At 48.6% G+C, this 24,618-nt stretch overlaps 1 protein-coding gene across 3 annotated transcripts in view; it reads left to right on the top strand.

Annotated features, from left to right (window-relative positions):
* WWOX (WW domain containing oxidoreductase) overlaps nt 1-24,618 on the top strand; it is a 711,319-nt gene that overhangs the window by 529,697 nt on the left and 157,004 nt on the right. The gene's annotated exons all lie outside the window — the stretch shown is intronic.

Here is a 24,618-nt window from a genome sequence, read left to right as displayed (position 1 = left end):
ACAGCCATGATCTCATTTGACAGGGGCTCATGTGGGCACAGGCCACAGCTGGGCTCAGAGCAGGGCTGCCTGGTCCTGGAGTCTGTGCCCCTACCCACGCTGCCACTCTCCCCTCACCCTGAAGACCACGAGGTGGGAGGCGGACAGGAAGGTTCCTCTAAACATTATGCCACTCTCCATGGCTTTGTGTTCATTCAAGTGTGCTGTTTCTTTGCCCTCATTGCTGGGTCCCCTAAATGCCATGTTCTCTATCACCAATGGCGTCCTGACCCTAGGAAGACATAGGACATTGGGACATAACTCTATGGCTAGGAGCCATGGCTTCCTGGTTGGCTGTACTTTCTCCATCACAGGACTCAAGTACAAGGCCTGGCATTCTATTCCACGGCCCAAAAGTCCTGGGGGCTTGCGGCAGGCCAGGGGTAACCTCTGTACCCTGGGTGACTTCCCAGCCACATGGAACCTCCTCTAGGCTAAGGCTATAAGTCTTGTTCTGGATGCTTATGTACCTGTTCCAGAAGTATTTGTTGAATGAGTGTGTGATTTTGAAGACCATTCTTACAGTAGTTCAAGGAAGGACGTTTGCTTAGCCTCTCAGAGCAAGCTGGTCATAGTGGGTTTTGGTAGCTAGACCTTCCTCTCCGCACCTCCCTGCGGAGAACAGCAGACCATGTTCAGCTAACTGTCACCGAGGAGTGACCACATGCCACGTGCTTTCAGAAAGGAAACTACCCATCTTCAGCTGTCCTGGTGCTCCTCTAAGCTCCGAGACAGTTCTGTCGAAGTGAGCCGCATGACAGTGGGTCTGATGAACAGAGGACAGGGCTTGCATGGATGGGGAGAGACCCCATATTACACAAGAAGAAACAAGGACTGAGTTTTTGAATAATTGGGATCAGACAAAATAGAATTGTGCATCTCTTGTTACACACACACACACACACACACACACACCCCTCCCATCAGTGAAATTCGACAACTCACTCCTTCCAAATTGTCCCCCAAATGAGATCCTGGTTCAGGAGCTAAGTATTGAGGGGCAGCCGGCATAGCCCCACCTTCGTCCCCCCGGGGAGGCCTCTGCCTGGGCCTTCTCCCACTGTTCTCAGTCACGCGCCACCTCTGCCTTAGACCCCGTGAGCCATCGTGCTTCTGAGTTAGAAACTTTCGTCTTGCAGGAACTCTGTTTCTTAGAAAACACGCCCAAGCCTCAAGCTGCAGTTGAAAGAGGTTCGGGAAGGGCCGGGGTCTCGGGGCAGGCTTCAGACCCCGACGTGACTCACAGGTGTGCTGTGCCCACGTGTTTCAGTGTGAAATGACCCACCGGTGGCTCCTGAAAGTTGAGCCAAGCAGCTTCATTTGGTGCAGAGCACATGCGTGGTTTGTGAAGATGGTTCTGTTAATAGCGCTTGGCAGGGGCTGCCCGCCTGGACCTCTGCGCCCCGGCAGGCTGTGGGGGGTGGGCAGTGTGCTCTGGACACTGGCTTCTGGTGCTCTCCATGGCGCGGAGACCCGGCTCAGGACTCCAGGTGCAGGAGAGGATTCCGATGTGTGTGGTAACAGAGAGTGTGCCCCCCCTCCTGGGCGTGGGGGTGCCATTTAATTTCTCTTAGTGCTGGAAGGGGACTTGGTGGAATTGATTTGGCAAAAAGGTTAATGTGTTGTTATGGCTGCCAGTTGGCCGATTGAATTGCTAGTAATTGGGGCAGGGGAAGCATTTAGTTCGACATGCTGGATGCGGGACCACGGGGCTGGCGTGTCGGGGACGGCCCTTTCTCCGGGTGCATGTGCACCATGTGTTTGCGGCGCATGGACACTCCTGCTTTCACTCTTTTGGCGCTGCCTTGTTATGCAGGAGGTTATCCTTAACCATCCTCTGGCTACTCACCGGCCCCTGCTCCCAGCCCCCAGAGAAAACACAAGACAAGAGCTTGTTCTTTTCTGCCATGTTGCTGAAGCACTGTACAGATGCAGGCCCTTCTCTCTTACAGGCCGGGGTTCTCCTCAGTGAGATGTGCCCATGGTGATCCGCGAGGGTAGCGTCTGCCAAGGACAGCCCATGCCAAGACTATCCCACCACTTGTTTTTAAAAATAAAGTTTTATTGGGACACCACCATGCCTATTGTGTAGGACTTGCCTGAGGCTGTGTTCACTCTGCAGTGGAGTTTGGAATGGTAGCCACAAAGACCATCTGTTCCCCAAAGCCTAGAATATTCACTCTGGACCTTGACCAGAAAGCATTTGCTGACCCCGTACTTTAGGGTTGCTAGGTTTATCAAATAGAAATACGAGGTGCTCGTTTAAATTTTAAGATAAATAGCACATAATTTTTTTTTTTTTTAGCAAAACTGGACCTTAGATTTAACTGGGCAGCTTATATATATATTTTTTTCCTTTTAATCTGGATGCCCTGTGACCCTTGAACTGCGCTAAGGGAAAGAAAAATTACAGCTTCTGTTTACATTTAACTTGGATCTCAGTTCATCTCACTCCCTTTTTCTTCGAATGTTTTGTGATGCCATATTTAATGGCAGATGCCGTCATGGGTGATGTATGAAATGATATATGATATTTGATATCACATATGATTAATACGTGGACAGCTTTTGAGGGTGTGCTCAAAGTTGAACTTGGCTGGCCGTGGTCGAGCGTTAAGCAGTTTGAGGGCTGCTAGGGGAGCAGGAACAGCTCCTGCTCCCGTGACTCTCACTTCGGGAGGAAAGATCCCAAATTCTAGTGCTGGCTGATCTCTAGGTTCATTCCTAGATAGGGTTATTGTGAAAGCCCAGTGGGTTATTTGTACCTACGGTGTTGCCCGGAGCCTATGGCATAGGGGAGGGCTCATAAATGTCTTCTTTCCTTCTCAAATCTGTAGGGGATGGAAGGGACCAAGGTCCTTGCAACACCAGGCGTGATCCCCTTCCCCGCAAAGTGGGCCTTCTCTACCTAGCCTTGTTCTGGGGATGCTGGTGACTCACTCGCGGGTCAAGCTGTTTGTGTCAGGAGAGAGCACTCTGCCCTGTGGTTTCAGTTCACAGGGGGTTTGGTGACACGGTTTTGTTTTCACTTTGGTTTATCGTGTGAGTTTCCATCCTTCATCTCTTTTGTACCTGGGGTTCTTGTGAAATTTTGGGGGTTCGTTTGAAATTGTCCAGTGCGCCACCACTGCCGTGACTGTCAGGGTTCTTGATAAGAGTGAGGGGGCTCCCCAGCTTGGAGTCTGTTCAGGCTGTGGCCGCTTCCTGGATGTCCCTCCCAGAGAGAGGAAGGACAGGGTCCTAGCTTCTGGGAGAAGAGAAAGGGCCTACTGCTTGGGGGTCTCCCAAGCAAACCATGCCCCCGTCCACAGATGTACCCTCAGGCTCAGGAGCAGGAAGTGAGCTGCACCGGCCACTTTTCTCCTGGGGGGAGGCACCCGAGCATCTCTGTCCTGGGACCACAGGGGTCAAAGTGGATTCCTGCTACACAACAAGTCAGTCCCTGATTTGTACCTAGGTGCCAGGTGGAGGCTGGCAAAGGAAGACCACTCTTCCTGCCCAGGAGAGCAAAGGGCATCTCATCTCTCTGGGTGCGTGATGGCAGTCACGAGTTGAAAAGAACAGTGGTCCTATCCCCCCCGTCTGTCCCTTGGAGGTCACAATCCCATCTTCTGTCATCATAGAAAAGAAACAGTGTTTTCTACCATTCACTCATTCATTCCTTCATTCACCGAGAACACTTGCGGGAGACCCAGTCTGTCCACATCTTGTCCTGTGCTACACCTAAGGTGTTAGGACTCAGTAGCTGCTCTCAAGAGACAACATGTAGAGGAGAAATCAGAAAAGTAAGAGATGCTTTGAAGGTGGTTTGATGAGTAGCAGGGTACAGAAAGCCGCATGTGCTGTCAGAGGACTGTAAGGGGGTATTTGACACAGATAAGGTGGTGCTTAAACTGGGCTTTGAGGCCCGAGCAGGAATTTGCTAAAGGAGAAGGGACTTGGGGAAGAGCATGATAAGCAGAAGGGACAGGAATTATCAAGCTCATAGGCTCAATATTCCAGCGTGGGTCTGAGAAGCTGACCATGATTGTCTATTTATATTTGTTTATTCTGAGCAGCTGCGTGAGCATTGTATGAAAAGGCAAGAAGGGACCCGATGAGGAGGGGGCTGTGGGCTGCACCGCGTTTCTGTTACCTGAATGCAGTGTGGAAAATATGAATTACAGAGGAGATAAAAAGTAAAACTGGCTTCTCGCCTGAAAACCCACAGGATGACTTGACTGAAGTCATCAGTTAAAGAAGGAAGAACAGAACTCACATATTTTCTCAAAGCTTAAGCAGCCCCCAGCTTCCTGCCACATCAAGTCTCAATTCCTCTACCCCGTCTAGGCACAGCCTGCCCTGAGCCCGTGTGATCACACGTCTGGCTCCCCAGCTCCTGTCATTTCTTCGGTTCTGGCCAACGATCCCTGCCATTTGTATTTTATTGGTGAAGAAACCGGGGTCACTAGAGGTTAAGAACGTACCAAAGAGAGACAGAACCGGTTCCAAGAGGGGTTTGGACTTGAACCCATACCTCTGTGTGGAAGCCAGGCTCTTTCCTGGAAGAACCCGGCCTCATGGAACTTGGTCTCTGGACCGACTGATAACAATCGAGTCTTTCAGCAAACGTTGGGCTGAGCCCGGCGTCCTCCCCCATGCCTGCCATCCTGTCCCAAAGCCGGACTTTCCAAGGCTTCATGCCATGGGTACTTGGCTTTGAGAAAAACGAGCGTGTTTTTCATTCTCGTTGCCAGTCTCGCCGTGTATCAGGGCTGTTACTCCCTCCTTGCTCATGGTCGAACTGGCTGCTAAAATGCATAGCGTGGAGAGGCCTCGTTTGAATGTTTAGTGTTCGGGGCTCACTCCGTGGAGAAGGGTTGGTGGGAATCCTCTCCCTTTGACTTTTTTTTCTGTGGATCTCCTTGGAAATGTAGCATTTTAAAGACCTTCTTGGCTAGAGGATTTTTTATTGTAAATATAAAACATTCATTGAAACATTAAACATTTTACAGCTGCTTTTTGGCGCGTAAATTTTCATAGTCACCCGCCCCTTCGCTGCCACACCCTCCTCAGATGCTTTTCCTTCCTCCTCCCCTCCCTGTCCCCACTGCTCTTCCTCCTCCTCCTCCTCCTCTTCTGCTTCTTTCTCTTTCTTTCCCTTCAAACAGTCCCAAGACCGACATTGAGGGTGGCTCGGGGGGCTCCACTCCAGATAATATGTAACAGGCAATGTAAGGCAGCAGCTCGAAAAAGCACACTGTACTTTAACCCGGCAAGGAATGTGCGCGTGCCAGAGCTCTGCAAACACTCCTGCTCCTTCTAGCCCCAACGTGAGCCACTGTGAGGCTGCACGCTATGCCAGGCCTGTGTAGGCTGCTGGGCAGGCCTCACGTGCGTCTCCTCTCCCAGCCAGAGTTCCAGGAGGGCTGACTCGAGAAAGCCAGGAGACCCGGAAAGACCAGTGTTAAGATGGGACAAGCCAGCATGTGATTTGTCAAGGGCCATCTTTCTGATCGGATGATCCGTGGTCGGTTTGGCTGCGCATTAAAGCCAGACCCATCAGGAAGTTCACCTAGGTTGGTCCAAAGTAGGACAAGGTAAGGCTGATGCTCAGAGACCAGGGGAAGGGGGTGTGGAGCAGTGGCAGTCGAACGTGTGCTAAGCCTTGACTCTGATGGGCACAGTGGATGCCCGGGGAAAGCCGCCTAGTTTCCTATGTGTATATGGATTCTTTGCCCAGCCATAGCCTATGATAGTAATACTATATCTTACATCCCTTGCCATGGTCTCGCTGGGAGTGGTGTGAACTTCTTTGCTCCTGGGTTCAGAGCCCTGGTCATGTGATTCTCTTTTCCCCATGGTGAGGTGGGAGCATCAGCCAACACCATGTGAGCAGAGTCTTGAAATGTGTTGGCTTGACTAGGTTTGCTCCCTTGCACTTCTTATAGCCAGTGCATCTGCAGCTCGAGCCCCAGAGTGAGGCACATTCAGGAAACCCAGAACCTGAGTGACAACTTGAAGCCAAGTTCTGCCAAGCCCAGTCATATCATCCAAGCCCCAACCAATCCCTAGTCCAGTGAGCAAGAAAAGTAAATATTCTTGTGACTCAATGAGTTTTCAAGATCATTTGTTATGCAGCCGTATTGTGGCAACTGTAGACTAAGACACCTTGCAGGGACTTTGCATTCCACTTAGAGTAAAAATCCATACTCTCTACCCGGGCCTACACGCCCTGCAGATTTGAACCCCCACCTTCCTCTCAGACTTCTCTTCACATGGTGCACAGTCTTGCCAAATTCCCTCCAGCCAGTCTGGTCTTCGGCCTGTTCCTGGGGCACCAAAACCTCAGCTTGCCTCCAGGCCTTTGCACACACTGCTCTTTTCAAATCTTTCTGAGTTAGTTTAAATATCGCCTCCTCAGAGGCCTACCCTGACCACTCTTATCTAAATAAAAGCATTATCAGTAATCATCATCTCATCATGTACTAAGTGCTGATATACTCCAGACTTTGATCTTGGCATCTCATAAAACTCTGTGAGACAGGTACTCTAATTAGTCCTAGGGTATAGATGAGGGGCTCTGAGGTGCAGAGAGGCTTAGCAAGTTGTCTGTGTTACCCAGCTAATAAGCGGTGCAGTTGGATTCAAACCCTCCTCCTCCCTCCTCACTCTTTATTTCTTTTCTTCTGAACACTTCTCGCTATCTGAGTATGGGTACATCCATTTCTTCCTTTACTGTCTGTGTCTTCTTCCCTAGAGTGTAAGCCCATGAGCTTGGATAGCTTCCAGGGAGGCCTTGTAGCCACAGCTGGCAGATAGTTCAACATCTGAGCCCTGGACAGAGAGAGAGAGAGCACCATCAGGGGGAGCATCAGAGGGAGAGGGAGAAGCAGGCTTTCCACTAATCAGAGAGCCCGATGAGCCCGATGCGGGGCTCTGTCTAAGGACCCTGAGACCATGATCCGATCTGAAGGTAGACGCTTAGCCAACTGAGCCACCCAGACGCCCCCCTAGTCCTGATTCTATCTTCAGTCCCTTCCATGACCGAGGGTAAGCTGCAACACTTCTGTAACAGGTCTCGGTTTCCCCACCTGTCAGAGAGAGGCTTGTCCTTGATTTCTTGGGTCGCTCTGTGACTGGACATCCCCTGGTTCCCAAAGACTCTCGAGCCAGTATAGCAGGCCTTCCAGGAAGCCCTCATGGACAGCAGCCCAGGAAGTAATCAGTCCTGCACCGAAGTGCTGAACTTGGTCAGAGCACTTGGGTTCTGCAGACCCTAGAGGGATGACAGAAGTGTTCTTTACCTTTCCCACGGTTCATTTTTCTGCAGACCTGGCTCTTCCTCTCCCAGACCTGCCTCACTCATTCCGGTCCACCCCATATCCTGGGCTATGTGGTGGCACAAAGGTCACCAGACCTTGGGCAGAGTGGCCACTCCATACATATCTGATGAATGAATAAATGAATCTTGTCTGTTCACTACAAGCAGCTCATAACACATATCTACTAAATAGCCCCAAAGATGATATGCAGATAATTACCGCTGCCCAGTGGTGGAAGAACTTAGTTATTTGGGCAGTCATTTAATCATTTCTATCCCAAGTATTTACTGGGCATGCCTCCATGTCAAGCCCTGGGGATAGAGAGTTAAATAACATAGGAGAAGTGGAACCCAGCCATGCTGCCTATGAAATTCATCTTTTGGCTCCCTCCCTCTGGTCTCGTAAGGGTCTTGCCCCATCGCGGCAACAGGCCGACAGTCCATGTTACCATCCGAGACCCCGGCTCTAATTACAGCGCAGCAATGATCCACATGCCCCAACCGGTGTGCAGATGGCAGCTGCATGAAATCTCTGGGCACAGATAGGAATCAACAAGGGAGATTAGGTAAGGTGCTTATTTAAGGCACTGTCAGGGCCCGTGGCAGGAGAGTTCCCCCAGGCTGGAGGCGTGCCCTCTGCAGTCAGGTTTCATGCGCGCTTGGGTTACACTGCTTGGTGATATTCCATCTGCATGCACCTTGCCCTCTGACATGGCAAACACGCATGCTGCCAAAATCCTTGTAAAGCCGTACATCTTACGTGGCAAGGAGCATCTTTGGTGGGGGAGGTGAATTGATTTGTAAACCAGCCTGACACAGGGTCTCCTGTTTCTTCTCAGAATCAAATAATTCATCTTTATACCCCTAGGCCATCATGAAATTCGAACCTGGGCGAAACCAGGGCCTATTTGTAGCAGTGGGATCCGAGAAATTAGCCTAGTGCATTCTAAAATTATCAGTTGCTGGTCACACAGCCTAGGTGTGTTTTAGGCCTTGTGGGGTGGGTGGACTACAGCTGAGGCTGCCTGCCTGGAGAGGCAAATGCGAAACAGCTATGCTTTTGTGGGGTACCTGCTCTCTGCATGTTATTCATGCATCATAGCTAGGTTACCTTTAAATCCTTACCGTTACCGTTAAGACAGATAGTATCCCCATTTTATAGATGAGGAAACAGAACCCCAGAGAAGTCAAAGCCTCTGTCCTACAGAGAGAGAAGGGGAAAAACTGGAATTTTTTTTTTTAAAGATTTTATTTATTTATTTGACAGACAGAGATCACAAGTAGGCAGAGAGGCAGGCAGAGAGAGAGGGAAGCAGGCTTCCTGCGGAGCAGAGAGCCCGATGCGGGGCTCGATCCCAGGACCCTGAGATCATGACCTGAGCCGAAGGCAGCAGCCCAAACCACTGAGCCACCCAGGCGCCCCGAAAAACTGGAATTTTAAGAGTGAAAATGACAAACATTGAAATGTTACGAAAAACTACACAAAGACTATTGGGTTGAAATTGCTATTTTAAGTTTTAAAAAAAGAAAGAAAAAGAAAAGAAAGACCAAAAACCTCTTGAAGTTTGGGATTCCAGTAGAATATTAAATCATAACAAAATACTTAATGTTTGGGGGTGTTTTTCCCCCTAACATTAAGAGTGTGTATCATACTTAAAAATACATACATAATGTATAAAATATGTTAAAATGAGTGTATTAATATTTGCACGATTAAAATAAAGGTGGGGGTACATCTCTGGAGGATAATGAAGCATGACTTGGGCTAAAGGAAGTGTTTGCTGGTCTACGTGAGAAAGGTCTATTTCTAGGGAAGAAACACTGCAATGTTAAAATAGGTGTAATACACATCTGTGAAAATGGGCCAGATAGCCTGCCTCTGTCCATGTCATGTTGGGGGAGTGGAGTCTCAGGTGGCCTGGACTGCAACTGTACTCCCTGTGTTTAACGAGGCTTTTTATAAACCTTGCCTCTTAACCCTCAAATTGACTGCCCCATCTTGGGTAGTTATTTAATACCGAATTTGACTTTCTTCCCTTTGAGGATCCTCAAAAAAGAAGATCAGAAAGCAGGCTTTTGAAGGTCTGTCATGGTTTATAAGCCAAAAGCTCTGGGCAGAGTGACTGAGGCAGCTCCGTGCCTTTATTTTCTGTCCTTCAGTGGTAAACAGACCAAAATGGGCCAAATCAAGAGAGAAGTAAGACAGCAAGTGGAAAGTATTTCTAAGTGCCCTTTCCTTGTCTTAACATCAAGAAAGAAGAAAGGAAGTGAAAGAGAAGAGAGAAATTAGCATTTACTCTCGGCCAGGTTCTGTCTCTGTATGGTCGACTGCAGCCTGATCCGAAGGGAGGAGGAGAAGCCGCAGCCTGGACGGCCGCTGGGTGATCTCCACCGAGTCCCTCCTGCACTCAGTCCGTCTGGAGGGTAGATATGCCAAGCACAGAATTCCATTGTTCTTCCATTGCTCCTATGGGCCGTGAGAGGTGGATGTCACCAGGACCCCTAGTTGTGTGACCTGAGAAGGAAAGGCCCATCAGGGCCAGGAGGGGTCAGATGACTTAGAAACATGGACAAAGCCCCCTGCCATTTCAGACAATGGACACCACCCATTCCTGCAAAGTAGGTTTGCACTGACTCAAAAGGGAATAGCATAGTACCTAGAAAAGACGATAGGACGTATTTGTTCTTGGTTTTGAACTACCTATTAGAAACTAATTAGAACTGAAAAAAATGAGGTGCATTTTACCAGGAACATAACTAATTTATTTTTATCAACCAACGTTAAATCCAACTGGGTTTCTTGGGAGTCTTTAAAACAAAAGTTCTCCTTCACCAGTACAAAGATGCATGGATGTATAGTGACAGGCTTTTATTCTAGAACATGATTGTAAGAATTTATCATGTAAACCCTCATTTATTTAAAAATAAAAAAAGACAGACAGACAGATTTGGGGGACGATTCAGTATCCTAGAATAGAGTTTACTGAAGAACATTCTTTTATCATTAATGCCTGCCTTGTATTTATCTAGAGTAAAAAATAGGGTGTAATATTCAATTATGCTCAGGAAGTCCTTTCTGTGAAGAGGTAGCAAATACATAGGCCTCGCTCCTTCCCGGCGTGCCGGCGTCATGAGACTGACGAGACGGGGCGGGACAGGAGGAAGGAAAGAGGAGGAAAGAAAAAGAAAGATAGGGGCGCCTGGGTGGCTCAGTGGGTTAAGCCGCTGCCTTCGGCTCAGGTCGTGATCTCGGGGTCCTGGGATCGAGTTCCGCATCGGGCTCTCTGCTCATCGGGGAGCCTGCTTCCTCCTCTCTCTCTGCCTGCCCCTCTGTCTACTGTGATCTCTCTCTGTCAAATAAATAAAATCTTTAAAAAAAAAAAAAAAAAAAAAAAGGAAAAAGAAAGACAGGGAAGAATGAACGTGTTTTAGATTAGGACTCGAGGCACTGTGGTCGCCCACATGAACAGGAATAACCTGACTGGCCTCACCCTTCATCCTTTGTACAGCACCTGCCCTTGAGGGACTCACTTGGACCCATAACTGAAAATATACCTCTAAGTAGTTGAGTGACTTGAAGTCTTGATAAATGTTATGTAATAGATTTCGTGGTACTAAGCCAGATTACAAGACTGTTGTTTCTAATACAATTTAGTTAACACACGCAACAGATTTTTATACTCACTCTTAAATCATGATAAAAATTGTAAGATAAACATATTTGTCTTCTCTTGTCCCATGATAATAAACATCTTAGTTAACATTTATGGAGCACTTACTATATGCTAAGGGCTGTATATGCATTATCTTACTTATTCTTCAGCGACAACTTTATGAGATAAGTGGCATTCAGTAAATTCAGTCACATAATTATTGAAACGGGCCGGTGAGCCAGCGTAGCTCACAGGCCAGAAATCCCATGGGTCAGGCTTTCTGATCAAATTCCATCCTGGTTCCAGCTTGGCTTGATGCCACCTGGGGCTACCTCGATGCCCACTCCAGCTTTAGTATCAGTGGGGACAATTCTGGGCCCTTTGGTTGGCTGGTTCTGTCAGGATAGTGGCAGCGACTCCAGGAACCTTGTAGTCATGACTGGGAGCTGTGCTAACTTGGCCAACTGGCTGTAACCCACCCACAGTCTCTGCTGGGTCCCTTGGCTGCTGGGGTGAGGTGGCCGAGCGCAGGGAGGGGTGCTGTCTGAGAGAGCGCACCATTTATACTATCAGAGAAAACACGGGCAAGAAGGAGGGCTCTCTTCGAAGGACCCGATCCTAGGAGTTTGAGGAGAGAGGCTTAGACATTTGCCAAAAGTGATAACACAGTGGGTGGCCCCCCACGCCGGGTTTGCGTAAAGCAGGACTTGCCCCTCTTCCCTTGAACCATGTCCTCCTATACTGGGGTGAGGGGGCCTTGTGATACTAATCATTTTAAAGCTGCAACATGATGCAGAAAACAGGGACATTCTTCAGCCAGTACCAACCAGGGTGGCCATCCTGGTGTTGGAATATCACAGTCTTCCACACTGTTTGGTAAGTGGTCCTGCTGCAAGCCCCTCAGGTGTCTGCGGGCCACTGGGAATGCAGAGTGAGTCATCCCCCGAAGGGGTAATGCCTGCTTTCATGGAGGAGGGACCTGGCCCTGGGACAAACATTCAGATTGGCCGGTGACAATTGTTAAATACATTCTGTGTCATCCCCGATAAAGAGTATGGGAGTAACTGCCAAAACATACCTGGTTCCAGCCCCCAACTCTGGCCTTTCATAGCCTTAGGACCTCGAGTCAATTCCTCAGGTCTTTTTTCCTCTCCACAGTGGTCATATTGATAATTATTACAGCACCGTGGGATTGCTCTCAGGGCTATATGTTGAGAAGAACACGTGCCAAGGATAACAGATTCCCGACATACCATGGATCTGTTAGAAGCGGTGGCTTTTAAGTTGTATGACAGAATATGCCTGGAAGGAGGGGGCCTCATGTATGAAATCTTGGGCATGAGGAAGAAGTCTTGGGACTCACCTCCTGCTCAGCCCTCTGCCCGAGGAAGGGAAGACTGGTAGAGCGTGGAAAGGTAGAGTCCGTGACCCAGGAGCAGGGGACTGAGGAAACCTGAACCTCTGGTGTGAACCACCTTGACAGATAAGTGTCTCAGGCACACGCACTTTCCCTCCCTTTTCATATGGCCCCTCGCTTAAAGTGCAAAGCAGATGTCATGCTTGTGGGCAATCTTACTCACTTTTAAGACTCCATTTATTAATGAATTTGGAACAAAGAAAAGTCAATAAAAGGAGCAGCTTTAGAAGCCAGAGTGAAGGCGTTTGAGAAAGCACAGAACTCCATAGGACTCGCAGACCTTATTCAAGAAGCTCTGGAGTTTACTAAGTCTGGAAATCTAAAAAAAGATTAGTTAGGCAATAGTTCACCTTAGATCATTACTAGATGGGCTTTTGCCAAAACAGACTGTCAAACCCAAGAGGAAAGTTGGGGGAGGGATTATTTTTAGTGCCCTGAGAGTGCACCACCTTAATATCCCCATGGGAGTTGAGTGAGTTATTGGCCCTTTGGGCAGTAGGGTAAACTTGACAATTCTTCCTGGCCCACACTTTCACCCTGTTTGCTAATTCGCTCTTCCATGAAACTGTACTTTAAAGAAGCGGACCAGGCATCGAATAAAGTCTGTGGATTGTGGCCCCCGTGATCCCTACTTCTTGGTAGTCTTCTCCCCACACGGAGTAGTCCTGACCTCTGTAGGTAACCAGCAGGGGGGGCAGAAGTCAGCGTGTAGCTTCTGAGGAGAGGCCAGAAAAGACCTTGAGGCTTCTGCCCTGCTCTGCCTGGGATCACTTGCTCTGGGAGAAGCCAGCTGCCATGTTGTAGGGATGCTCAAGCAGCCCTGTGGCAAGGAGTCGCGAGGCTCCTGCCGATAGCTGTGTGAGGGTCATCTCGGAAGCTGAATGTTCAGCCCTCACCAAGCCTCCCATGATTGCAGACCCGGCTATGTCCTTGACCTGAGCCATGTTGGAGACCCTGAGCCAAGAACTACCAAGCTAAACTGCTCCCACATTTCTGACCCACAGAACCGTGCGAACTAGATCGTTTCAGCCCACATAATTTTGGGATAACTGGTTATGCAGCAATCGATAACTAATACAATTGGAAAAACTTATTTTTAGCTTTCCATTCAGGGTCCAAACTACTGATTATTTATTCAGCACCATTTAGTTCCGAGTTCATGAAAAAGGCATGAATCTGAGGTCTCTTCCCTCTTCACCTATAGAAGGAGGTTTGTCCTGGCAAATGTGACCTTATCAGACAGCGTCTATTGCTTCTGGACCCCATCCCTAATCGGTCTGTGGGGTGACGTGCTGAGATGGCCCCAACCCTGGCTACGTGAGCTTGTGGCACTGCTACATTTTGTAGAATGTTGAGGTTTAACATTTAACAGATAGTTGGCCTAATCCTTTAAAAGGACCATATTATAAATATGTAAATTTGTTTTAGCTTTTATGTCTTCCTAAAATGTACCACCTGCTCCCCTGCCTTCCCAAATAGAGCACATCTTGCAGCTTGATGACTCCAGATTTACCATTATTGTGAGGTCTGAAGTGTGGGCAGGAAAAGTAGAAGGTACAAGCAGTATGGGGCAGAGACACACCCTGTGGACAAGGAGGCGGGTATCATTCTCTATGGCAGCCCTGGAGGCCTTCTCCATGCCTCTCCAATGCCAGCCTGTCAGCTGGTCTTTAACGCATTCCAAAAGGGAAACATTTATAACTTCACAATCATCAGAACCCCGAGTCATGGCTGACCCTGTGCTGAATTGGCCACCCTGTTCCAAACCCCTGTCTTCTTCTCTCACCTTCACGGTGTCCCCTGTTATTACGTAATTAACATTTAAAGCAGTTAATATTTAATTAACATTACAATTTATCTTTAAGTCAATTCATAATTTCATTAACTTTGTTTTAAAAGGAAATCTCCTATCACCATCATAAAGGGAAAACCAATATGATTGGCCAAAAATAGATGAGGGTAAAACTACATACCGTGGAGATAGAACAATATTATCAATTCCTAGTAGTTTTATTACCAGAGAAAACACTGAACCTCTTTATGTAAATGGGGGTTGAAGAATTTGCAGAGAGGCATTGAAGATAAACTCAAGCAAAACCTAGATTCTCTTCAGTTGGAAGCATTGAACAAGACAAAAGGAATAAGCATCTCACCAAAATAACGTGCTACAGGGTCTGTGAGCCAGCTGTGATCTCCTGTAGGTTGGTAGGCAGTGCCATGCCTCAGATCAGAAACAGGCTCCCCCTAAGCGTGCTTCCCTTGTGGTGCCGATATCTTCGGGCTTGTCAACACCATTCTAAGTGCCATCTCCACAGGGGCCATCCGCCATGCGGCTCCCTTCTTTTCTTGCCTTTCCCTGTCCTTCAGCATGGAGCTCAGAGCTCTGGCTTTGGTTCCAATCCTGCCTCTTCTCCTCACTGTCTGATTCTGTGCCCATCGATAAAAGGAGGCGATGGTGTATACTCTTCAGGATGTTGGGAGTCAAGGGCAATGATATGTGTAAGACATTGACTTGTGCTGGAAAGAGGCTATTTCTTGTTGCTGTGTTTGCATCACCATTTGAAGATTCTGTTTTCAAGTTTTGGGAGAGACTCTTCTTCCTAGACGTGCATTTTTTCTTTCTCAAAGAAGAAAAGCTCCTTCTGCAGATAAAACCAGGGACATATGTTAGATGTGTTGCGTCCCTAGGTCCCGTTATCTCTAGCTGGGAGCTGGCAGTGCACCCCTCTATCTGTGCATCACCCCATTCCCACTTTTGATTTAAGATAATGCACGTTGAATATGGTTGCCATCTGAGGGCTGATCCAAGTACGCTTAAGTGAGGTCATGCGTGATGCTTAGTGGTGATTAAGGGAAAATGCGTGAAGAATACATGAAGAAGTCCTAAGAACAGGAGAACTGGTTGACATGTCGTGTAAGTGCCAAGGCAGTTTGATGGTGGGCGTGCTAGGGGACTAACAAGGTTAGTCCCTTAGCGCCACTTGATAAGAACGTTCCCTGTTTCCAATGGATCTGAGTGTTTGTTTGTTTGTTTGTTTGTTTTCCATTCTTATCTCTGTGCCTTCTTTCCTCACTGTCACTGAGAGTGGACACCTGTTGTAGACAAAGCCAGCACTGGTTTTGGCTCAGGTTTTGGTTTTGAACCTTCTTACACACTGTGTCATCTAGGAGCAGCGGGGAGCCTGCCCGTATTTCAGGCACTAACCCAGGTCTTCACTGGATTCTTCCAACTAACCCTCCACAGAATCCCCATTCTGCGGACAAGGAAATGGACATGGGAGGAAGTTAAGCCACAGGCCCACGGTCCTCCGTCTGAAAGAAACAGAGCTAAAATTTGAGCCTGGGACTGTATGCTCTCGCCCTTAGTTTCCTATGGCTCTTGTTACAAATTACTACCAACTTTGTGGCTTAAAGCAACACAAGTTGATTCTCTTCTAGTTCTGGAGGTCACACATCTGAAATGTGTCCAGCGGAGCTAAAATCAAGGTATCTGCAGGAGTGCTTCCTTCTAGAGGCTGTAGGGGAGAATCCATTCTTTCCATCTTCCAGATTCTAGAGGCTAGTGACTTTCCTTTGGCTCCTGGCCACATTCCTCTAACCTCTGCCCCCATCTTCACATCTCTCTGACTCTGACCCTGCTAACTCCCTCTCATAAACACTCTTGTGATCACATTGAACCCACATGGATAATTTAGGATAATCTCTGCACCTCGAGATCTTTAACTTTACCCCATCTACGAAATTCCTTGTGCCCTGTAAAGTGCCATATTCTTCAGTTCTGGGGACTAGAACGTGGATGGACACCTTTTAGGAGGCACTCTTTAGCCTAATATACCCCTCTCCCCAGTCTCACGGTTAAGAGGGAATGCCCACAATGGTATGGGGGTCTTGTGTCTGCATTTCCCCTCCAAGAAGTTGCCCTTGTGTCTGGTCAGGAGCCAAGATCCTGACCTCAGGGTCAGACACCTCTCCTCAAGCTCCAGGTTCTGGAGTTAGCCCATGAGACTCTGGGAGGCCCGGTATCAGCTTGGGGAGCATGATAGGCTAATGCTAGCATGGGCTTATTTCTTGTGCTGTTCTTACAACAATTATTACCTTCCTGTTCTGTCCCAAAAGGTTTTCAGCTGTTTCTGTTACACTGCCGCTGAAGGGGGTAAGGGACCCATCCTGTCCAGCTTTGGTGTGCAGTGGGCCATCAGCAGAACAGGCCAGAAAGAAAAGCCCTTGAAAAGTTTGATCTGCTTGTCTTTCCTAATCTGTTTGCATTTTCTCAGCCTGTTTCCCCACAAATTTAAAAGACACAAGTTTTCAGAGCAAACTCTTTAGCATTTAAATTTTTCATCCAGTTTTGTTTACCTGTCCACGGCCCTCTCTCGGCCCCAGGACCAACAAACATGCCTCTTGTCACCAGGGAGAAATGTGTGTCGGCTGAGCCTGTGGTTGGTCTGTTGCTTTTCCTTCTCCACTCGCTACCCCAGACTTTCTCTGTGGTTTGTGGTGGGCACACAGCTCTTGACCTCAGGACTCCCACCAGTCTAGCCGAGATTGGTTGGTTTGGGACGGCTGACAGCTTGACACACTTGGGTTCCTCCTGACATCTGGTCCCCCCCATTTAGTCTTTAACAAGAACCACTGGTGGCCTCTGTGGATTTGGGTTTGGTGGCGCTGTAGCCTCTTTGTGGCGCAAGATCACCTTTAAAGTTGCACATTCCTTGCTGAATTCCCGTAGCCGCCTCCTTGGTGTGAGGAGAAAGAGAACTGCCTCCGAGTTAGGGAAGGGAGCCTGCCGTAAAGCCGAGGTCAGGGTAGGCCAACCTGAAAGGGGGTCATTGCTGCTTCATTTTCGTGTGTGTGTGTGGGCGTGCCTGTGTACATGCGTGTGCCATGCAAGACACAAAAGACAATCTAGGAGAGATTCAAGAAACTCCAACAGAGAATGAGTCAATGAATAAATATCAAGAGAATTCCTCAGATTAAAGAGTTCTCTGATTTTACCCCCACGGTCACTATAAGGTGGGCACAGTTGTTCTCTGTGTACAGATCCAGGAAACTGAGGCCAAGCCATGAATTGATTTGCCCAAGATCACAGAGTCAGGAGTTTTTCAGTTAAGGGCCCAAGGCAGCTCTGTTACTACCCTGCCATCTCCCCCATCGCCACTCCAAACGCGGGCCCAGCACCCCTGGAAATGCAGAGCCTCCTGCTGACCCCAGAGCTGCTGAGTCAGAATCCGCATTTTCACAAAATCTCCAGGTGACTAGCCTCCAAGTTAAAGCTTAAGAAAAGCTGTGTGCCTCCGCCCCCGCCTCCAGCTGAGCTGAGCAGGCAGTGACTGGGTATCCCCGCACAAAGCCTCTAGTGAGGCCACAGAGGCAGTGAGACCCACCCCTGGCATGAGAAACTCAGAGCATGAGGCCGCAGACCACCCACCGTGTGGGAGTGGCAGAGCAGTAATAACAGTAGTCACAGGCTGTTCACGGAGCTCGGAGGAGGGGCAGTTTACCAGGAAAACTATCTGTTGGAGCTTCCTCTTCACCTGAGTGGGAGGCAGTAACCCACTGTGGTTGAGAACAGCAGCTCTGGATTCGTATTGTCTGGTTTCAAGTCCTAGTTCCACTACTTCCCAGCTGTGTGATGTGGGCCAAGTCACTTAACCTCCCTGGGCCTCAGTTTCTGTATCAGTTTCTATGTCTGCACAACAAGCAAGTACTATTATCATTCTGGGGGATTATATTAGTGCCCCCTTCTTGTGCAGATGAAACAAGATGATACTCGTGAGGGACCCAGTAGACTGCACTTAGCTTAATAAATGTTAGGTGCTACTGAAGGCTGAATGTTCCACAAACCACCACCACAAAGGCCGGGAAGGGTTTTCCAGGCAGCGGGGACCCGGGGGCAACAGCTCTCCCCGTGTAGAAGCCCAGCTGAGTGTGCCATCTGGGAAACACATGGAACATTCCCAGTCCACCAAAGACTCTGAGGACACAAAACTGAATTTCCGAAAAACAGTTCTCCACCTGAAGGACTCGTAGTATAGGGCCAGAAAGCCATTGGTCACCGGGCATCATTCCTACGGTTATGAGAAAGCCTCACATTTCCTTCTCGGTCCTGCTTTCCCAGCATCCCAGCCGCGCCGGCATGCTCTGTGTCCGTCCTCAGCCATCGCAGGCATTTCCCATGGTGTCTCCTCGGGCCCTCGCGTGTTTGCGTTCACGTGTACTCATTCCTGTTCAGCCCAGCCGACACTTGCGGAGTACTTGCCACGCGGTGGCAAGGCCCAGCTTCGGGCCTCCGGGAGTTTGTAGGAAGCATCGTCTAGCTTGGGAAGACGGACATGAACTCTTTTCAAGTACAATACAAGCAGAAGTCTCCATTCCAAATTTCTCAGCCCCAGTTCCTCTGATTTCCAAAGAATTTCTCATTGCTCAGTTGCTGCCTTTGAAGCAAAGCCTTATTCCGGTCATGGCAGTACGTGCAGCCTCTAGCACGCCGCCCTGCACATAGTAGGTACTTCTAAGTGTTTGTTCAACAGAGTTGTTCTGTGGTACCCATGCGTTTTTGTCTTCTTTTGATTATTCTCTTAACTCATCTGATTTTGACTAATTTCCCCAATATTCAGGGATGACATGTCCAAATGTTAATTGTTAGTGTAGTGGAGCTATCTCTCCTCTTTCTAATTGTCCTGCCGAGTGCTCTGGAGGTGTCCGTGGGATTGTGCACTCCCCAGCACCCGAAGACTCTGATCTGTTTCCTTTCCCACCTTGGAGCCAGGGAAGCCCTTCTCTCCCTCTGCCTCCTGCGCACTGTATGTTTGGGCCTCTGCCCAGATCATGCTTGGAGTGGCACCAGCTGCACAGGGTATGTGAAATATTTGCTCCAAATAGTCCAGAAGTGGCACTGTGAGTAGGATCAGCTGGTGCTCCAGGATAAAAATCATTTCACCATCTTTGCTGAGAAGTCACTGTGCTTCTCCCACACTCAGCAGTTTACAGGGGGCCATAGTGTTTTTGGTCTTCCGGCCTCGGCCCGTTTCGAAACGAGGCTGGGTGGTGTGAGATAGCTCCGTGCTCCCGCCAGCAAGACGGGGGCCGCCTCCAGCCCGGCCAGCATTGCCTTTCAGTCATATCAGAACTTGGCAAGTGCCGATTTCTCCGGGAGCTTGACCCGAGACGCCTGCTCCGCCAGCCCCACTGGGCCTCCTTGTCCCCTTGGTGGGCGGAAATTGTTCTTGCTGGGAGATGCCTCTTCTGGGAGTGGGCTTGGAGGAGCACAAGGCGCTGCCTGCTTCTGCAGAAACCGCACCCTCGTCCCTCCTCCCTCTTGCCCCGACGTCCTCTCCTCCCATCCTTCACTCGCCCGCGCGCGGCCCCAGGGCGCTGCCTGTTGGGTCCCTGGCTCCTGCCCGTCACCCGCAGTAACCTGGGACAAGCTGCTTGAGTCTCTCTAAGCCTCAGTGCCCCCAGCTGCAAAATGGGGGCAAGACTAGTACCGACCTGGGGAGGCCGTGCGCGTTCACTGAGGCGACGCCCGCAGCATGGGGGGCGCAGTGGCGGCCGCTCTACACGTGGGCGGTTCCTCGCTGTTGTTCATAGCAGAGATGTACTGGCCTTCCGTGGGACACAGCGGCGTTCTGAAGGAATTCACTGCCGCCCGTGCAAGTGGTCACATATCTAAGCTGTGCCTTGAGGGCATAGACATCTGCTCACTGAGACGTGAGAACACCGAAGGCTCTAAGTCAGAGTCAGATCACGCAAAGGAGAGCTTCTAGTGGATTCACCCTGGAGGTGGCCCTGAAAAGGAACTGACAGGGAGAGAAACCAGCAGCAAAGCATCATCCCCTCTGTAGGAGAAACCTGCATTTCTCACGAGCTTCTGGGGGAGGTGGTCCCCACTGCGAGTGGCACCGCCCTAGCCCCTGCCCCGGCCACCACCACCACAGCCTGAATGCTCCTGCTGTGCCCCACCTGCCGGCCTGGGGACTCCCCTGGACCAGCGTGCAGAGCCCTCGCAGCCCGCCTTCCGCTTCATGTCCCTCTCCCACTGATCCTGCTGCTCTTGCTGGGTCTTTTTTATTTCTATTCTACTTAGAGCTCTCTACTGGTCACCAGTTGGAGATTTTTTTTGCTTGCTGTTGTTGTTCAGAAATTTCACATCTCCAGAACTTTTTGTTCCAAGCCTTTCCATGGTAGGTAACAACTGAGGCCAAGAAGTTCACACACACACACACACACACACACACACACACACACTTGATGGGATGGGTGCTGTTCGGGTCAGCCTCCACATGCCAGGTGCAGGAGATTAGACAGACGACATGCCTCACCCCGGGCTATTTCCAGGCTATTCTAAAAACACTATTTCCCAGGCTATTCTAAAAAGGATTTCATCAGATACACTTGACTCACTCAGGACTGGCAGAGAGCCCCGCTCTTCTTCCTCCCTCCCAGCAATTTGCCAACCTTACGAAAACATGCAGGGGCCTCGTGAGTGAGCTCTTTCCAGAACTTTAAGATGAGGAATCTAATTAATCAAGTTCGTTAGAGTTCTTTGTAAAATGAGAGTAAACAGGCCCCGGGTAAGAGCCTCAAGCTCTTTCATGAGACGGTACATAGATGTTAGTGTGCCTGCATGTGGCATCCATTGTGGTGGTAAAAGATACATAATACAAAAATTTCATTTTACCCATTGTTAAGTGTACAAATCAGTGGCATTAATTTTAGTCACAGTGTTGTATAACAACTGTCTATTCTTAATGTTTTGTTTCTTGGTTTTTTTTTTTTTTTTTTTTGGTTTTGTTTTGTTTTGTTTTAATCATCCCAAACGTAAACTCTGTGCCCATTAGACAAGAACTCCCCCTTCTCCACTCCCAGAGGTCCCCACTGACCTCTTCCTTTTGCTTCAATGCATTTGTCTATTCTAGATATCTCCTGTAAGTAGAATCTATAATATTGTCCAACTGTGTCTATTTTATTTCATTTCACAGAATTATTTTAAACAGATTTTATTTATTAGAGAGAGAGAACTTACGCAAAAGTGGGGGGGGGGCGTGGGAGCAGAGTGTGAGGGAGAAGCCGACTTCCCACTGAGCAGGGAGCCAGACTTCGGGCTCAATCCCAGGACCCTGAGATCATGACCAGGGCCAAAGGCAGATGTTTAACCAACTGAGCCACCCAGGCACCCCCATTACGTATAATGTTTTTAGGGTCTATCCATGTTGTAGCATATATCAAAATTTCATTCTTTTTATGGCTGGATAGTATACCGTTGTATGCCTTTATGCCACATTTTGTTAATCTGTTCATCTCCTGGTGACTACTTGGATTGCTTCTATATTTTGCCTATTGTGAATAATGTCGCTATAAACACCAGCGTGCAAATGTCTGTCCCTGCTTTCAGTTCTTCTGGATGTATACCCAGGAATGAAATTTCCGGGTCACGTGGTAGTTGTAGGCTTAACCTTTGGAGAAGCTGCCAAACTGTTTTCCACAACACTTGTATCATTTCACATTCCTGCCGGCAATATGTCATTCTTCACACTCTCACTGAAACTTGTTAGTTTCCTTTTTTTTATGATAGCCCTTCTATTAATGTGAATTAAAGTGATATCTCATTGTGATTATGATTTGCATTTCTGTAATGACTAATGATGTTGAACACATCTTCTCATGTGCTTATTTGCCAGTCGTGTGTCTCCTTTGAAGAAAGCCACATCCATTTTGACACTCAGATGCCTTTTTGTTCTTGTTTTCTTTGGGTTCATGGCTACATTTTAGCACCACGAGTTACTACTGTGCTAATTTCTTCTAGTACTGTTTGGTATTTGAAGTAAAAACAGTAATTGAAATAGACAATTGTTATTTACATCAGGGGTTTGGTATTAAATACCCTTGTGCTCTTCCATTAGCTGTATTATATTCTTATTATGTGTTTTACTAGCTAATCGTAACTCTTGGCTTTGGGATTTTGTAGCTTTCTCCTTGGTTTATTTTGTGAGCAGACAAGGATGACCAGTTTGATTCCAAAGCAACGGGGCCACAGAAGAAAAACAGTTGAAGGAGAATGAAATTCTAAGCAAAGCGAAACATGATAGATGAGTCAACAAGAAAAAAAAAAAATCCTTTAGAGGTTTCTAATCTCCAAATAGTTTTTCTTTATAATTTTCTGAGGTTATGAAATTAACTCAGGAGATTGGAGTGTAGTTCATTACTCTAATTGCTGAGCATTTTAATTATCAGGCGCATTTTAAGCTTTCGTGAAATGCTCATTTCACAGCCTACTGGTAGGTCTTTTTGTACAATGGGAAGGAGAATATTCACACCAGAAATCAGGTGCTGACCCAGACGAAGCTCTCCAATCAAAGAGAAAGGAGCACATCTCTGCAAGCAGGAAGCTGGCTGCACCACAGTGTAGGGGCGGCGGTCTGTTTCCATTCTCTTTTGATCATCAGTCTGAAAACAAGCACCAGAAGTTCCAGATCTGGTCCCAAGAGGCTTTCTTTCCTCCTCCTGCCTCTGTTCATGTTGTTGTTGCTGTTTTTCTTCAGGAGAGTCACAAGGCAGGCCCAGACTTTAGGCTCTGGCATTTACTTGATAGTAGGGCATTTCAGGATTCCAGGTAGTTGGTGGAAGGACAGAAGCAGTTCCGTAGGAGCCCCGGAAGGTCTTTGGAGACGCCAGTGACTATTTCACGAGTGCTTACTGCATCCCAGGCCCTGCTGTAAACCATGTGATGCACGTGGGGTGGGGGTGGGGGTCACATCCAGCCATCGGTCCGTCCATCCGTCCGTCCATCCGTCCGTCCTCCTCCTTCTTTCTTCCCTTTCTCCCCTCTCTCTCCCTTCCTTCCTTCTTACCTGCCTATCTGCCAGGATTTTCCAAGGGCCTATACCATGTCGAGCACAGCACAGCAAACAAAAGTAGTAAATATAAATGAAGTCGTTAGTAAATTAGGAAGCACAGCAAAGTCTTTGCTTGCCTTCTGTTACCATGTCAGTCAAGATTCAATCAGGAAACAAACCACCTGGAGATTTTAATCAGGAAAATTTAATATAAAGATCTATTAACTACAATAAAATATTATTGGCTACTAAAGGGAATGCAGGTCTGGGAGCAGCCACGACTCTGAAGGCTGAGCCAGCACACCCACGGAAGGAAGGAATTAGGAAGCGGGGTTCCCACTCCCCAGCACTGGGATCCAGCCACCATGGTCCATGGGTTGCAGAGTTTGCCCTGTGGGTGTGTACTAGTGGGATTCCCTAGGAAGCCACCCTAACCTGGAGCAGGGAAAGGCCATGAATGGAAGGTGCACTGCCATTAAAGTCACTGTAATTCTGCCAGTGAGGGTGATGTGCCAGGAAAGTGGCCCTGGACTGGGGTAGGAGTAAGCTGCCCACAGGGAGGGTGCTTCTAAGAGACCAGAACGGATCCTCCAGTGTCCCTCCCCCGCCCTCTACTGGTGAAGCCTGGCATAGCCCTGTGGCAAAAGGGAGGGGTGCCTTTGTCACAGCAGGGCTATGGTCCTTGAGTTTGGTGTTGAGAGGGAACCTCTGGAAGACTGGCACGGATGCTAATAAGTAGACTGGAAGGACAGGGAGGTCAGATGTGCTGTTTTACAGAGAATGTTTAGGGAAGGCCTCTCCGGAAAGGTGTTGTTTGAGCAGAGCCCCGAGGAAGTCATAGCTACAAGGAGAACATTCTAGGCAGAGGGAACAGCAGGTGCAAAGGCCTGAGGTCAGAGCTGGCATGGTATGTTTGAGAAACAGCAGGGAGCCAGGTGCAGCACAGTGGGTAAGGGTGGAGGGAAGAGAGGGTGCCTGAGAATTGGCACTTGGCCAGAGCAGGTAGGCTAAGAGACACATCTTGAGCAGAGATGCACCATGAACTGTCTTGTACTTCAAAAGAATCACCCAGGCTGCTGTGTGGCACATAGATTTGTGGGCGGGCGGTGAGGACAGAAGCAGCGACCCAGTGAGGAAGCTGCTGTGGTACACCTAAGAGACAGACGAAGGTGGCTTGGGTGAGAAATAGCAATGACAGCCTTGAGAAGGGGTCGGAGAGCTGTGCTAGTGAACCAGAAGTGGAATGGAGCCAGAAGAGCAACTGGCACGTTGGCACCACCTTGGCCTTGAGTGACTGAACATAATTGCCAGCAGACATTCGCTCGCAGAGCCTCAGCCCAACACAAATACCGGCTCAGAACGGTTGTCATT

This window comes from Mustela lutreola, chromosome 16, assembly GCF_030435805.1.
Source record: "Mustela lutreola isolate mMusLut2 chromosome 16, mMusLut2.pri, whole genome shotgun sequence".
Lineage (NCBI taxonomy): Eukaryota > Metazoa > Chordata > Mammalia > Carnivora > Mustelidae > Mustela > Mustela lutreola.
This window is presented reverse-complemented; position numbering and strand designations above follow the sequence as displayed.